Source organism: Schistocerca serialis, chromosome 2 (assembly GCF_023864345.2).
Source record: "Schistocerca serialis cubense isolate TAMUIC-IGC-003099 chromosome 2, iqSchSeri2.2, whole genome shotgun sequence".
Classification (NCBI taxonomy): Eukaryota; Metazoa; Arthropoda; class Insecta; order Orthoptera; family Acrididae; genus Schistocerca; species Schistocerca serialis.
In genome coordinates, this window is record NC_064639.1 from 505,826,597 (window position 1) to 505,842,076 (window position 15,480).

Genomic DNA, 15,480 nt, shown 5'->3' on the forward strand with positions numbered 1-15,480 from the left:
AATCATTCTTCCCACGCACTATTCGCGAGTGGAACAGGGTTGGAGGGATCAGATAGTGGTACCGAAAGTACCCTCCGCTACACACTATTAGGTGGCTTGCAGAGTATGATGTAGATGTACATTATACAACACTTTTACATGTGTAGAACGCGAAATATTTACAAATGGTGTACATAAGTCAACCTCATGTCTCGTAACAATAAAAGCTGTAGAAATGGCGGAAGTTGTTTACGGCGGTCTCTAGTGCGCATTGCTTCATGTGATTCTAGATTCAGGCACCAGCTGAAGTATCGACCAAGAAATACTGTGTGTTCCTAGGTACACTATCCTCTAGGTATACTCTCTCCCCCACCATTAATCCTAGTTACTTCTACGAAGATAAGGTCATAATCTGTTTCCGCAAGAACGCTGAGAAATATTGATGTAAGTAATCGCAAAGTGAAAAAAATCATCTAAAATAGCTCAGCATGGAAAAGGCGACTTTATTAGGTGTCTGCACGATTATATGAAGTCCATCCAGAAAGTAAAGAACGTTTCATCATACCAAGATATTCTTCAGTAATAATACAGAAACTGAATATACATATTTTGAAACAAATTTTGACTACCTTTCTACCTGCTGGCCTACGCAAGCCGTCCTCTAGTTTTATGCTTCCCGGATACTTTAGCACAAGAACGGTCGCCTCGTCACTGCTGTCCAAAGGGGAAGTGCGCTTACAAGCGAACCTCCACCGAGCCGCACCGCCATCTGCGTGCGTTTTCCTCCCGGTTCCGCCCTGATAAGGTCGGGTGGTCGTATGCTTGTAGTTCAGGTCAGAGCTTACAGCAAACAGCAAACAGCTACAACGTACACAAGTGAAGACTACACCGATATGACACTGATCTATGGCAAAATACACCACAATACAGCTGAGACTAAAAGGCTGTAGTCACAGCGTTTTCCAACTCGATGTCTACATTCTGTGCATGATTGTGACAGCCAGAGCGAGAGCACCAGCAGCAGCGAGTACTGTTTGTATAAAGCGTTTATTTTGCATTTTGTTTACGACCTTCCACTAAGGAAGGGATTCTATTTGTGTTTATCTGCTCTGCATAGTAACTAACAGTTCTTGATAAAACTTTACGTAGTTTTCGTGTTAGATTTCTTAGTGTTTTCTTGATCGTTTAGAACAGAAAGCACCCTAAAACCGTCTTTTGTTTGTTTCGCGGCCGTTAGCCACTAGTCACTTGAATCAGCAGTTGTCTTGTGACAGCCAGAGCAAGAGCACCAGCAGCAGCGAGTACTGTTTGTATAAAGCGTTTTTGTACTTATTTGCTGCGCTTAGCTTTTAAATAGTTTTTCTGGGAAAACCTAGCGTAGTTTTCGCGTTTCGTATTTCAGTGAGTGTTTCTTGATTATCAGAGTAGCTCATCAGAAGATTATCTTGGGAATTTGTCACCGTATAGAGTAGGGTAAACATAGTCATGTGTAGGGACTGTGGTTGTTGTGAGCGGACGCAAGGAGAATTGGCCACTCTTCGGGGGCACGTGGAGGCTTTGTCTGTTAGGCTCATCGAGCTCGAGGCGCAGGCGTCGGCTCGTAGTGGCGTTGGGGCAACTGTGGTGAGACCTATGCCTACTTCGGTGGCCTTGGAATCACATGGAACCCCTGATGTCGCTGCGTCTTCCGGCAGTGAGCATCTTACCGGTCAGCCATCACTCCAGGGTGAATGGCGGACAGTGGTGGGCTCGCGCGTGCCTGGCCGAAAGGCGAAGGTGGGATCTGGCCGCGTGGCAGCTGCCTTACCCCTTTCCAACAGGTACGGGGTGCTTCCTAGTGGTGATGACATCGTTTCCGAGCCACCACAGGATGCCTCGCCTGTTGGGCCAGTGGCCGATTCTCCGGCAAGGTCCCGACAGTCACAGAGGGCGGGCCTATTAGTTATAGGGAGCTCCAATGTTAGGCGGGTTATGGAGCCCCTCAGGAAAATAGCGGGTAGGTCGGGGAAGAATGCCAGTGTGCACTCGGTGTGCTTGCCGGGGGGTCTCGTCCGTAATGTGGAGGAGGCCCTTCCGGCAGCTATTGAACGCACTGGGTGTGACCGGCTGCAAATAGTAGCACATGTCGGAACGAATGACGCCTGCCGCTTGGGTTCTGAGGCCATCCTTGGTTCCTTCCGGCGGCTGGCTGATTTGGTGAAGACAACCAGCATCGCACGCGGAGTGCAAGCTGAGCTTAATATCTGCAGCATAGTGCCCAGAGTCGATCGCGGTCCTCTGGTTTGGAGCCGTGTGGAGGGTCTAAACCAGAGGCTCAGACGACTCTGCGACTATAATGGTTGCAAATTCATCGACCTCCGTTATTGGGTGGAGAACTGTAGGGCCCCCCTAGACAGGTCAGGCGTGCACTACACACCGGAAGCAGCTACTAGGGTAGCAGAGTACGTGTGGCGTGCACACGGGGGTTTTTTAGGTTAGAGGGACCCCCCCTTGGGCGAAACGATAAAATACCTGACGGCTTACCAGAGAGGACATTATCATCGTTGATAAAGAACGTCCGTCCTCAGAGACCAAAAACAGGAAAAGTTAACGTACTATTGGTAAACTGCAGGAGTATCCAGGGCAAGGTTCCTGAATTAGTATCTCTTATTGAAGGAAATAGTGCGCATATAGTATTAGGAACGGAAAGTTGGTTAAAACCGGAAGTGAACAGTAACGAAATCCTAGACACAGAATGGAATATATACCGCAAGGATAGGATAAACGCCAATGGTGGAGGAGTATTTATAGCAGTAAAGAATTCAATAATATCCAGTGAAGTTATTAGCGAATGCGAATGTGAAATAATCTGGCTTAAGTTAAGTATCAAAGGTGGGTCAGATATGATAGTCGGATGCTTCTATAGACCACCTGCATCAGCAACCGTAGTAGTTGAGCGCCTCAGAGAGAATCTGCAGAACGTCGTGAAGAAGTTTCGTGATCATACTATTGTAATAGGGGGAGACTTCAATCTACCAGGTATAGAATGGGATAGTCACACAATCAGAACTGGAGCCAGGGACAGAGACTCTTGTGACATTATCCTGACTGCCTTGTCCGAGAATTACTTCGAGCAGATAGTTAGAGAACCAACTCGTGAAGCTAACGTTTTAGACCTCATAGCAACAAATAGACCGGAACTTTTCGACTCCGTGAATGTAGAAGAGGGTATCAGTGATCATAAGTCAGTGGTTGCATCAATGACTACAAGTGTAATAAGAAATGCCAAGAAAGGAAGGAAAATATATTTGCTTAACAAGAGTGATAGGGCACAAATCGCAGAATATCTGAGTGACCACCATCAAACGTTCATTTCTGAAGAAGAGGATGTGGAACAAAAATGGAAAAAATTCAGAAACATCGTCCAGTACGCCTTAGATAAGTTCGTACCGACTAAGGTCCAAAGCGAGGGGAAAGATCCACCGTGGTATAACAATCATGTACGAAAGGTACTACGGAAACAAAGAAAGCTTCATCATAGGTTTAAGAGTAGTCGAATCATAGCTGATAAGGAAAAGCTGAACGAAGCGAAAAAGAGCGTAAAGAGAGCAATGAGAGAAGCATTCAACAAATTCGAACATAAAACATTGGCAAACAATCTAAACAAGAACCCTAAAAAGTTTTGGTCATATGTAAAATCGGTAAGCGGATCTAAATCCCCTATTCAGTCACTCGTTGACCACGATGGCACCGAAACAGAGGACGACCGAAGAAAGGCAGAAATACTGAATTCAGTGTTCCGAAACTGTTTCACTGCGGAAAATCGTAGCACGGTCCCTGACTTCAGCCGTCGCACGGACGCCAAAATGGAAAATATTGAAATAAACGATATCGGAATTGAAAAACAACTGCTATCACTTAGTAGCGGAAAAGCATCCGGACCAGACGAGATACCCTTAAGATTCTACAGAGTTTATGCTAAAGAACTTGCCCCTTTCTATCAGCAATTTATCGTAGATCGCTGGAAGAACGTAAAGTACCTAGCGACTGGAAGAAAGCGCAGGTCGTTCCCATTTTCAAGAAGGGTCATAAATCAGATGCGAATAATTATAGGCCTATTTCGCTTACGTCAATCTGTTGTAGAATAATGGAACATGTTTTGTGTTCTCGTATTATGACGTTCTTAGATAATACAAATCTCCTTCATCATAACCAACATGGATTCCGCAAACAGAGATCATGTGAAACTCAGCTCGCCCTATTTGCCCAAGAAATTCACAGTGCCGTAGACACTGGCGAGCAGATTGATGCCGTATTCCTGGACTTCAGGAAGGCATTTGATACGGTTCCGCACTTACGTTTAGTGAAAAAAATACGAGCTTACGGAATATCGGACCAGGTTTGTGATTGGATTCAGGATTTCCTAGAAGAAAGAACACAACATGTCATTCTTAACGGTTCAAAATCTGCAGATGTAGAGGTAATTTCGGGAGTACCGCAGGGAAGCGTGATAGGACCTTTATTGTTTACAATATACATAAATGACTTAGTTGACAACATCGGTAGCTCCGTGAGGCTATTTGCAGATGACACGGTTGTCTACAAGAAAGTAGCAACATCAGAAGACTCGTACGTACTCCAGGAGGACCTGCAGAGGATTAATGCATGGTGCGACAGCTGGCAGCTTTCCCTAAACGTAGATAAATGTAATATAATGCGCATACATAGGGGCAGAAATCCATTCCAGTACGATTATGCCATAGGTGGTAAATCATTGGAAGCGGTAACGACCGTAAAATACTTAGGAGTTACTATCCGGAGCGATCTGAAGTGGAATGATCACATAAAACAAATAGTGGGAAAAGCAGGCGCCAGGTTGAGATTCATAGGAAGAATTCTAAGAAAATGTGACTCATCGACGAAAGAAGTAGCTTACAAAACGCTTGTTCGTCCGATTCTTGAGTATTGCTCATCAGTATGGGACCCTTACCAGGTTGGATTAATAGAAGAGATAGGCATGATCCAGCGAAAAGCAGCGCGATTCGTCATGGGGACATTTAGTCAGCGCGAGAGCGTTACGGAGATGCTGAACAAGCTCCAGTGGCGGACACTTCAAGAAAGGCGTTACGCAATACGGAGAGGTTTATTATCGAAATTACGAGAGAGCACATTCCGGGAAGAGATGGGCAACATATTACTACCGCCCACATATATCTCGCGTAATGATCACAACGAAAAGATCCGAGAAATTAGAGCAAATACGGAGACTTACAAGCAGTCGTTCTTCCCACGCACAATTCGTGAATGGAACAGGGAAGGGGGGATCAGATAGTGGTACAATAAGTACCCTCCGCCACACACCGTAAGGTGGCTCGCGGAGTATAGATGTAGATGTAGATGTAGATTTTAGACGTACAGAGATGCGCTTAAAAACCGAGGGAGCTTCCTAGGTACAAAGTGTCGTGGAATAACCAATCCGCGACGCACCTAATGGTGCACAGAATATTATTGAATGTATTGGCTCACATCCCGCGCACAATAAACATACCTTAAATGAAAGTAACATGTACGTACAATGTAATATAAACGAAAGTATTATCGTACTATTGAATTTAGTTTGCAGTATTACTTGTACCTATAATAATAAGACTAATAGTAATAATAATAGTAATACTGTTATGGTCATTATTATTAATATTATGGAAGTCATTAGATTTCGCCCAGTAATACCTACTTCTCATCGTAATTAGGACAAAGAAGAGTGGCAGCGGACCTGAGAATATCGAAGTCTTCCATACAAAGGATTCTGGAGCAGCACCTACGCCAACAGCTATATGGAAACGATTTCCAAAATAGGATACCGTTCTGCAAGTGTCTCGTAAATAGTCTTAAATCCGGATTTAATCAAGCAGATGTTATGGGGAGATTAATGCTATTTCGTCAATGACGCCGCTGCCGATAGACGCAACCCACTGTACTGTGCTCCTGCAAATCCTCACTGGTTACGACCACATCACATGCAAGTACACTAGGGTGTTAACTGTGGTGAGCCGTTCTAGGAGACCACATCATTGGGCAAGAGTATTTGTTTCCCAGACGAACTGGTCGGCTGTATTTGCAATTCCTACAGAATGAGCTGACTCTTGGCCATCTCCTAGACGACATCTGAGTTCAGTTCGCTGTGAGAGGCTGGCTTCAGCACTATCCTGCACCAACCTATTATTGTAGAGGGGATAGGGAATATCTCAACATGGGTAGCCAGAACGTTGCAGGTAGTGGTGGTTCCATTCGATGGCCAGTGAGATCGCCTGATTTAACGTCCTTGGACTTTTTCTTATGGGGTTGTATCAAAGTCAGGGTTTACGAACCGGAAGTGGATAATACAGATGTGTTAAAAGAACGAATACATCATGCTACAACTTCAGCATCTGCAGAACGTTAAGAGGTGTCCCTGCTGATACCGTGAAGTGCTTACATCAATGCATCCAACAAGGTAGACATGCATTTCAACATTTGTGTTATGAATAATGCAATGATAAAGATCTGTTAGTCTATAACATAGGTTTAAATTAACATAATTTATGATCTTCATTATATTCATTGTTCTTTATTACAATAACGGATATGATAGCATTTGTGTAATACTTCCCATTGTGAAGCACGAATTGGTGCAATATGTGCTGTAACAAATTAGCTGTCGTATGTTGATGAGCCTTGAAACAGATAATTAATATTGTTTTGCCCTTCTGCGTATTATTTCAGTCAGAGACAACCATTCTTCTACACAGACACAGCTGTAGGACCGGTTGTAGCTGTCAAGTGTTTGTTGTCAAGTGCTAGTCTTAACGTTTAACAGGATTTCCTCTCTGTCGGTGTGGAGTCCCCTTTAGTGCTCTGCTTAGGCAAACCTTTCAGCTCTTTGGCACCCAGGATTGACTAACTTCAACGGAGGATGGCGTGAGAGGGCCATCTGGTATATAGATGCCTTTGACATTAAGACACTTATCGTACCTTGGCCCCAGTTTGTGTATACCCTCTGGCTATTCAGTCAGGTCACAACAGTATCCGTCAGGTCTTCAATATTTGCGAAGAACATCGAGGTACATCAACAACACCTGTTGGCAGCTAAGGGTTTCATTTAATTATCATTTGCGAAGTGTTTACCAGCAAGGTGCCCTTTCAGTTTTGTAAACAGAGATAAGTCCAGCGGTGTCAGGTCCGGACTGCAGGGAGAATGCTCGAAGATGTCCCACCGTAATTTCTCATGCAGCAAGGACTGTGTCTGCGGGCAGTATGCGGACGTGCGTTGTTGTGCAACAGAACAGTTCCATGCCAGAACTTGACTATTCGACGGTTCTGGACAGCCCAAGGAAGACGTTCAAGGACAGCCCAGAACGCTTTGCTTCATTATTGATTGTTGTGTTTTGGGGCATGAAATCGACGAAGAGGACCACTTCAGAGAATGCAGAAGCCACCAGTTTTCGAGTTGATTCAATTCGAACTTGTATGGCTTCTGCGGCGACTGAGGATGATGCCACTCCATAGACCGTCCCTTCATTGTCGGGCTGTTATGAGAAACCTATGTTTCATCTGCTGTGACACTCAGATAAATGAACGTGTTGCCATCTCTTTCGAAACGCTCCAAGAACGCTAATGCAGCGCGGATTCTCGCAGCTTTCTGGTCATCCGTGAACATGCGTGGCACCCACTGTACAGAGGTTTTGTGGTACTCAAGGCACAACTGAGCGACACCTCCTGACATTGTTAATGCAAGTCATTCATTAATCGGGAGTCGCCCATTCTTTCGAATGATGCGATCTACATTTTAGACAGAAAGGCTGTTAATGTATACTTAGTTTCAGGTATCTAAGTAAAATAGTAATTCAGTGCACAGATTCGAAGTATGGATCGGCATATAAAAATGTACTGTACTGATCTTTACAAAAAAAAATTGTAAGAAGTCAACGTGTGAACTAATGTGGTTAACTATACATCAAAATGTTCTGCAAGGATCGCTCCTGTTGTCATACCTTTTTCAGCCTACTAAGAGTTCACGTTTTTTAGGTAGATATGTGTAAACTGTATGAAAGTTGTTAGAATTTTTTCAGGCGTTCACAATCAAGTTATCTTAAACGGTTTGCTCATCACAATCTTGCCGCCTTTCGTAAACTTTCGAGACTTCAGCACCGAGGAACACTGCTACTACGTGGGCGCTGAAACCACCGATCCATGTGCCCCGGCGGCCGACTGTACCTATCGCAAAACTGTTTTGACTTCTACATGGTGGTCCAAAAAGTGGGGGCCGCTACTACCCTTGGGTGCTGTATAAAGCCCCGACTCCGAAAGAAAAGAACCGACAAGCGAAAGCAGCACTATTTTTTGTGGCCAACCTAGCTGTGTCTTTCGCAGCACTTACGGAGGGACCACTCTGGAGCCACCTACTAAAGACCAATTTCATGTGGGATAAAGCGTTTAAAGTTCCTAAAAAGGCTAGGAAAATAGCCTTCTATGCGATAACTACTAACTTTTCGATATAATCACGGAAAAATTCTTCATACCTACATACCTACATCTCGTGTGTCTGTCTGTGTGTGTGTGTGTGTGTGTGTGTGTGTGTGTGTGTGTGTGTGTGTGACATTGCTTAAGATACCACATATTTGGTCAAATGTCCTAAAACTTTCTATTAAAATCCTTGAAAGGTAATTTTTATTTTATTACGATTAACGGTAGTACAAATAGTTAGAGTGTTCTGGATGTTATAATTGAGCCAATTTGAGAATAGTTAACCGATGATAGTTCCTGACCGCGTCAGACATCCCAGCCTATTTTATTATAATTGTAAATCGTTCGTCAACCATAAGTGCAATGACAGCACCGAGTTCGATCCACAGAAAATGAATTATTTAATGTTTGAAGTCAATAGAGAGATCTTAATCTAACCCTGCCCAAGATAACGCTAGTTAGGTATTGCCTTAGGATGATGACTATTAGTTGCTTTCTTTCTAATACTACTTCTACGTGGGACGGGGAAGCCCGTAATTTTAAAGAAGCATTCCAAACTATTACATTTATTAACATTCTCTCTACCAATTTACTTGGAACTTGACAATAATAGAATGGGTACTTAGTTCATCTAATCGTCCGGTACGCACTCGCAACTGAGTGAAACGAAGTAGTAGAAAGATCAGCCTGGGGTGTACTTCGTGCACGGAGGACACGAAAACTACACTGAAGGGAATGTTAATAACACAGACACGAGATTTGGGGGAAAGAAAAGCAACACAGATACTTTAGCAAAGAAAGTTAAAGAGTATGTACGAAACAACCTAAGGGGAGCAAGCTGAAGCTCCGGTAATTAAAGATTCGGTAGTTAATAACAGGAAGAACCATTTGGGAACAAAATACTTTTGAAACAACAAATCAGACACTCACACGAGCTGAAGCAGTGGTTCTAAGTCATCTCGTAATTTAACTATTTTCGAAACGGGAAAGATGAAAATACTGATAAGCTATCAGTTACTCTGGAGCTGACAACTCACCGACATCCACGCTTACAATTACTTATTTCTTACTATTTCAGTGTGATCGCTGGAACAACCCATTAGGGCAGCAACCTATGTGGTCTTCCATTACACAACTACTGCATCCACCATGAGTCTACCTTGTGCAGCGCCCCAAACTTATCTGAGAACTTCAGCATTAAACTGGCTCCCAATTACTCTCAGCGTTTATCATATCATACACAGTAAAGAAACTTATTCTTCATAATCTCTACGATTTCGCAATGCAGTTTGAATGAAATTCATAATTACTCAAATATCTCACTGCATTTTCAGCGTCCCCCAAAGCTAACACGACTACCTTGCTTGTGACCCAAAAGAGTTACCTGCCTTCACTCCAACGTTCCAGACGGCACCCCGTCTGCGTTTTTTCGCAGTCGGCCCCCTCCCGATCAATAGTCTGTCACACTTTTCTATGCGACGGTACAGATCAATCAGAATGCGATAAGAGCGCGTAGGAATACATCTTCTGTCAAGAGAAAGCTACCAGAAGTTTCTAGAAGCTTCTTCCGAAGAACTGGAAGAGTCAATGAAACTTCTCAACTGAAAATTGGCGGGAATATCCGTTCCTTTATCGGCATAGGCCGCATGAATTACGTAAGCCACATACACTACTGGTCATTAAAACTGCTAAACCAAGATGAAATGCAGATGATAAACGGGTATTCATTGGACAAATATATTACACTACAACTGACAAGTGATTACATTTTCACGCAATTTGAGTACATAGATCCTGAGAAATCAGTACCCAGAACAATCTCCTCTGGCCGTAATAACGACCTTGATTCGCCTGGGCATTGAGTCAAACAGAGATTGGATGGCGTTTACAGGAACAGCTGCCCATGCAGCTTCAACACGATACCACAGTTCATCAAGAGTAGGGACTGGCGTATTGTGAGGAGCCAGTTGCTCGGCCACCATTGACCAGACTTTTCAATTGGTGAGAGATCTGGAGAATGTGCTGGCCAGGGCAGCAGTCGAACATTTTCTGTATCCAGAAAGGCCCGTACAGGACCTGCAACATGCGGTCGTGCATTGTCCTGCTGAAATGTAGGGTTTCGCAGGGATCGAATGAAGGATATAGCCAACGGTCGTAACACATCTGAAATGTAACGTCCACTGTTCAAAGTGCCGTCAATGCGAACAAGAGGTGACCGAGACGTGTAACCAATGGCACCCCAATACCATCACGCCGGGTGACACGCCAGTATGGCGATGACGAATACACACTTCCAATGTGCGTTCACCGCGATGTCGCCAAACACGGATGCGACCATCATGATGCTGTAAACAGAACCTGGATTCATCCGAAAGAATGACGTTTTGCCATTCGTGCACCCAGGCTCGTCGTTGAGTAAACCATCGCAGGCGCTCCTGTCTATGATGCAGCGTCAAGGGTAACCGCAGCCATGGTCTCCGAGCTGATAGTCCATGCTGCTGCAAACGTCGTCGAACTGTTCGTGCAAATGGTTGTTGTCTTGCTAACGTCCCCATCTGTTGACTCAGGGATCCGTTATAGTCATGCGGATAAGATGCCTCTCATCTCGACTGCTAGTGATACGAGGCCGTTGGGATCTAGCACGGCGTTCCGTGTTACCCTCCTGAACCCACCGATTCCATATTCTGCTAACAGTCATTGGATCTAGACCAACGCGAGCAGCAATGTCGCGATATGATAAACCGCAATAGCGATAGGCTACAATCTGACCTTTATCAAAGTCGGAAACGTGATGGTACACATTTCTTCTCCTTACACGAGACATCACAACAACGTTTCACCAGGCAACGCCGGTCAACTGCTGTTTGTGTATGAGAAATCGGTTGGAAACTTTCCTCATGTCAGCACGTTGTAGGTGTCGCCACTGGCGCCAACCTTGTGTGAATGCTCTGAAAAACTAATCATTTGCGTATCACAGCATATTCTTCCAGTCAGTTAAATTTCGCGTCTGTAGCACATCATCTTCGTGGTGTAGCAATTTTAATGGCCAGCAGTGTACTGGGTGATCAAAAAGTTAGTTTAAATTTGAAAACTTAATAAACCACGGAATAATGTAGATAGAGAGGTAAAATTTGACAGACATGCTTGGAATGACGTGGGGTTTTATTAGAACCAAAATAAAAAATTCATAAAATGTCCGACAGATAGCGATGGACAGCAAAACTGCTATCGTGACGGGTGAGAGGTATGCCGATATGTTACAGAATCGCCTGGCTGATAAAACACCTGCTGGAACGTACGATGTTTATGCAGGATGGCGGTCCATCCCATATTGCTAGACGCGTAAAAGATCTCTTACGCGCGTCGTTTGGTGATGATAGTGTGCTCAGCCACCACTTTAGCCATGCTTGGCCTCCTAGGTCCCCAGACCTCAGTCCGTGAGATTATTGGTTACCAGAAGTCGCAAGTGTATCGTAATCGACCGACTTCTCTAGGGATGCTGAAAGACAACATCCGACGCCAGTGCCTCACCATAACTCCGGACATGCTTTACAGTGCTGTTCACAACATTATTCCTCGACTACAGCTATTGTTGAGGAATGATGGTGGACATATTGAGCATTTCCTGTAAAGAACATCATCTTTGTTTTGTCTTACTTTGTTATGCTAATTATTGCCATTCTGATCAGATGAAGCGCCATCTGTCGGACATTTTTTGAACTTTTGTATTTTTTTGGTTCTAATAAAACCCCATGTCATTCCAAGCATGTGTGTCAATTTGTACCTCTCTATCTACATTATTCCGTGATTTATTCAGCTTTCAAATTTATACTGACTTTTTGATCACCCGGTATAATGGGCTGTTGTGTACTCCTACAGTTTTTTGGTGTGTTCATCCAGCTATTGCATCAAGAAAGATATCGGGACCTCCTTGCGCTCCCTCACCAATGCAGAGCAGAAATCCGTCCAAAGCTCAGATAAACTTACATACTCACGCACTGTAGTGAACCGGAACGTAGTTGGGATTTACTGATCAGAAGGGGCACTTAAAAATTAAAAATAAAACGCACTTTACATTGTCACTTCCTCTGGGAATCGGTATTCCGCCACAGAATTGAAAACAGACAAAAACATAGTATGATACCAAGTGAAATTAAACGATCATAGGATAAATGAACATAGTACCAAAACAACATATGTCTTACGTGCTGATAATACAAGGAGGAAGCAAGAAGATCGAGACAAGGGTTCGGAGCCGCCTGGTCACTTACAATAAATATGTATGAGCCAGCCGCTCTGATAATATCAAGCCTGAAACTCCTCCCCACCTTAAAGGAGCAATGAAATGATAATTAAATCAAGACCCTAAGCTGTCGACAGGCGTTGATATACATGAACGTAGATAGTTGAAAATTTGTGCCCCAATCGGGACTCGAATCTGCGATCTCGTGCTTATATGGCAGACGCTCTATCCATGTGAGCAACGGAGGACACAGACGATAGTGCGACTGCAGGGATTTATCCCTTACACGCTCCCCGTGAGACCCACATTCCCGACTTATTGTCCACACACTACATTCGTAGTGCCCCTGCCCATTACGCTCATTACTCGCGGCTGACAATCTTACTGAGCCCCGTAAGAGCTCGGGCAATGTGTGTGCATCCAGTACAGAAGAAGAAGGTCAATGGCCGGTTAGCCTTAACTATATGAAGACTGTATCTGTTCTTTCGGACAGGTAACCATGCAGCTATCTTAAAATGAAATGATAATTAAATCAAGACCCTGAGCTGTCGACAGGCGAATGTAGTGTGTGGACATTAAGTTGGGAATTTGGGTCTCACGACGGGGAGCGTGCAAGGGATAAATCCCTGCAGTCGCACTGTCCTCTGTGTCCTCTGTGGCTCAGATGGCTCTTAACTAAATCAACCGCCGGTAACTCAGCGTGTTTGGTCAGAGGGCTACCTGCCCTCTCTAATAAAAAAAACTGAGTTAATGAATCACAACGAACTGAAATGGGTGTCTTTCGACGTCCGCCCCGAGCAGATACAACGAACGAAAGCGAACAAAATGAGATTTAAAAAAAAAAAAAAATGGCTGAAGCGTCTACCATGTAAGCAGGAGATCCCGGGTTCGAGTCCCGGTCGGATCACACATTTTTAACTGTCCCACTTGATGCATATCAACGCCTGTCGACAGTTTAGGGTCTTGATTTAATTATCATTTCATTCTAAGAGAGCTGAGTATATTAAGGGATTAAGGGAGCAAGTACCACATTGCACAGAATCTTAAAAGTCGTACCAAATTCGCCTCGTTGTCAGCTACAATACAATATAATATAAATCTAAACACAGTCAATTAAATGTGGTGCACTGTGATCTGTACATCGAAGCGCTACTTCTCATCTCGTTTTATACACTCCTGGAAATTGAAATAAGAACACCGTGAATTCATTGTCCCAGGAAGGGGAAACTTTATTGACACATTCCTGGGGTCAGATACATCACATGATCACACTGACAGAACCACAGGCACATAGACACAGGCAACAGAGCATGCACAATGTCGGCACTAGTACAGCGTATATCCACCTTTCGCAGCAATGCAGGCTGCTATTTTCCCATGGAGACTATCGTAGAGATGCTGGATGTAGTCCTGTGGAACGGCTTGCCATGCCATTTCCACCTGGCGCCTCAGTTGGACCAGCGTTCGTGCTGGACGTGCAGACCGCGTGAGACGACGCTTCATCCAGTCCCAAACATGCTCAATGGGGGACAGATCCGGAGATCTTGCTGGCCAGGGTAGTTGACTTACACCTTCTAGAGCACGTTGGGTGGCACGGGATACATGCGGACGTGCATTGTCCTGTTGGAACAGCAAGTTCCCTTGCCGGTCTAGGAATGGATGGGTTCGATGACGGTTTGGATGTACCGTGCACTATTCAGTGTCCCCTCGACGATCACCAGTGGTGTACGGCCAGTGTAGGAGATCGCTCCCCACACCATGATGCCGGGTGTGGCCCTGTGTGCCTCGGTCGTATGCAGTCCTGATTGTGGCGCTCACCTGCACGGCGCCAAACACGCATACGACCATCATTGGCACCAAGGCAGAAGCGACTCTCATCGCTGAAGACGACACGTCTCCATTCGTCCCTCCATTCACGCCTGTCGCGACACCACTGGAGGCGGGCTGCACGATGTTGGGGCGTGAGCGGAAGACGCCCTAACGGTGTGCGGGACCGTAGCCCAGCTTCATGGAGACGGTTGCGAATGGTCCTCGCCGATACCCCAGGAGCAACAGTGTCCCTAATTTGCTGGGAAGTGGCGGTGCGGTCCCCTACGGCACTGCGTAGGATCCTACGGTCTTGGCGTGCATCCGTGCGTCGCTGCGGTCCGGTCCCAGGTCGACGGGCACGTGCACCTTCCGCCGACCACTGGCGACAACATCGATGTACTGTGGAGACCTCACGCCCCACGTGTTGAGCAATTCGACGGTACGTCCACCCGGCTTCCCGCATGCCCACTATACGCCCTCGCTCAAAGTCCGTCAACTGCACATACGGTTCACGTTCACGCTGTCGCGGCATGCTACCAGTGTTAAAGACTGCGATGGAGCTCCGTATGCCACGGCAAACTGGCTGACACTGACGGCGGCGGTGCACAAATGCTGCGCAGCTAGCGCCATTCGACGGCCAACACCGCGGTTCCTGGTGTGTCCGCTGTGCCGTGCGTGTGATCATTGCTTGTACAGCCCTCTCGCAGTGTCCGGAGCAAGTATGGTGGGTCTGACACACCGGTGTCAATGTGTTCTTTTTTCCATTTCCAGGAGTGTATGTGCGCTGCTTGGCAAAAAAGTGGACGTCCCAGAAGGGAAAAGGAAACATAATGAAACTACACGGGTTGAGAGAGTTTTTAATTTTATTTCACTTATCGAGTCAAATTTGCAAAGAATTCGTTAGTATCAGCTTATTTATTGGCATGAATTTTCACCTAACTGTCGCCTGAGTGGTTGCACCGATTCGG

The 15,480-nt window shown here is 45.2% G+C and overlaps 1 protein-coding gene across 1 annotated transcript in view; it reads right to left on the minus strand.

Annotated features, from left to right (window-relative positions):
• Window positions 1-15,480, minus strand: part of LOC126456153 (gustatory receptor 5a for trehalose-like) — a 93,125-nt gene that overhangs the window by 18,355 nt on the left and 59,290 nt on the right. The gene's annotated exons all lie outside the window — the stretch shown is intronic.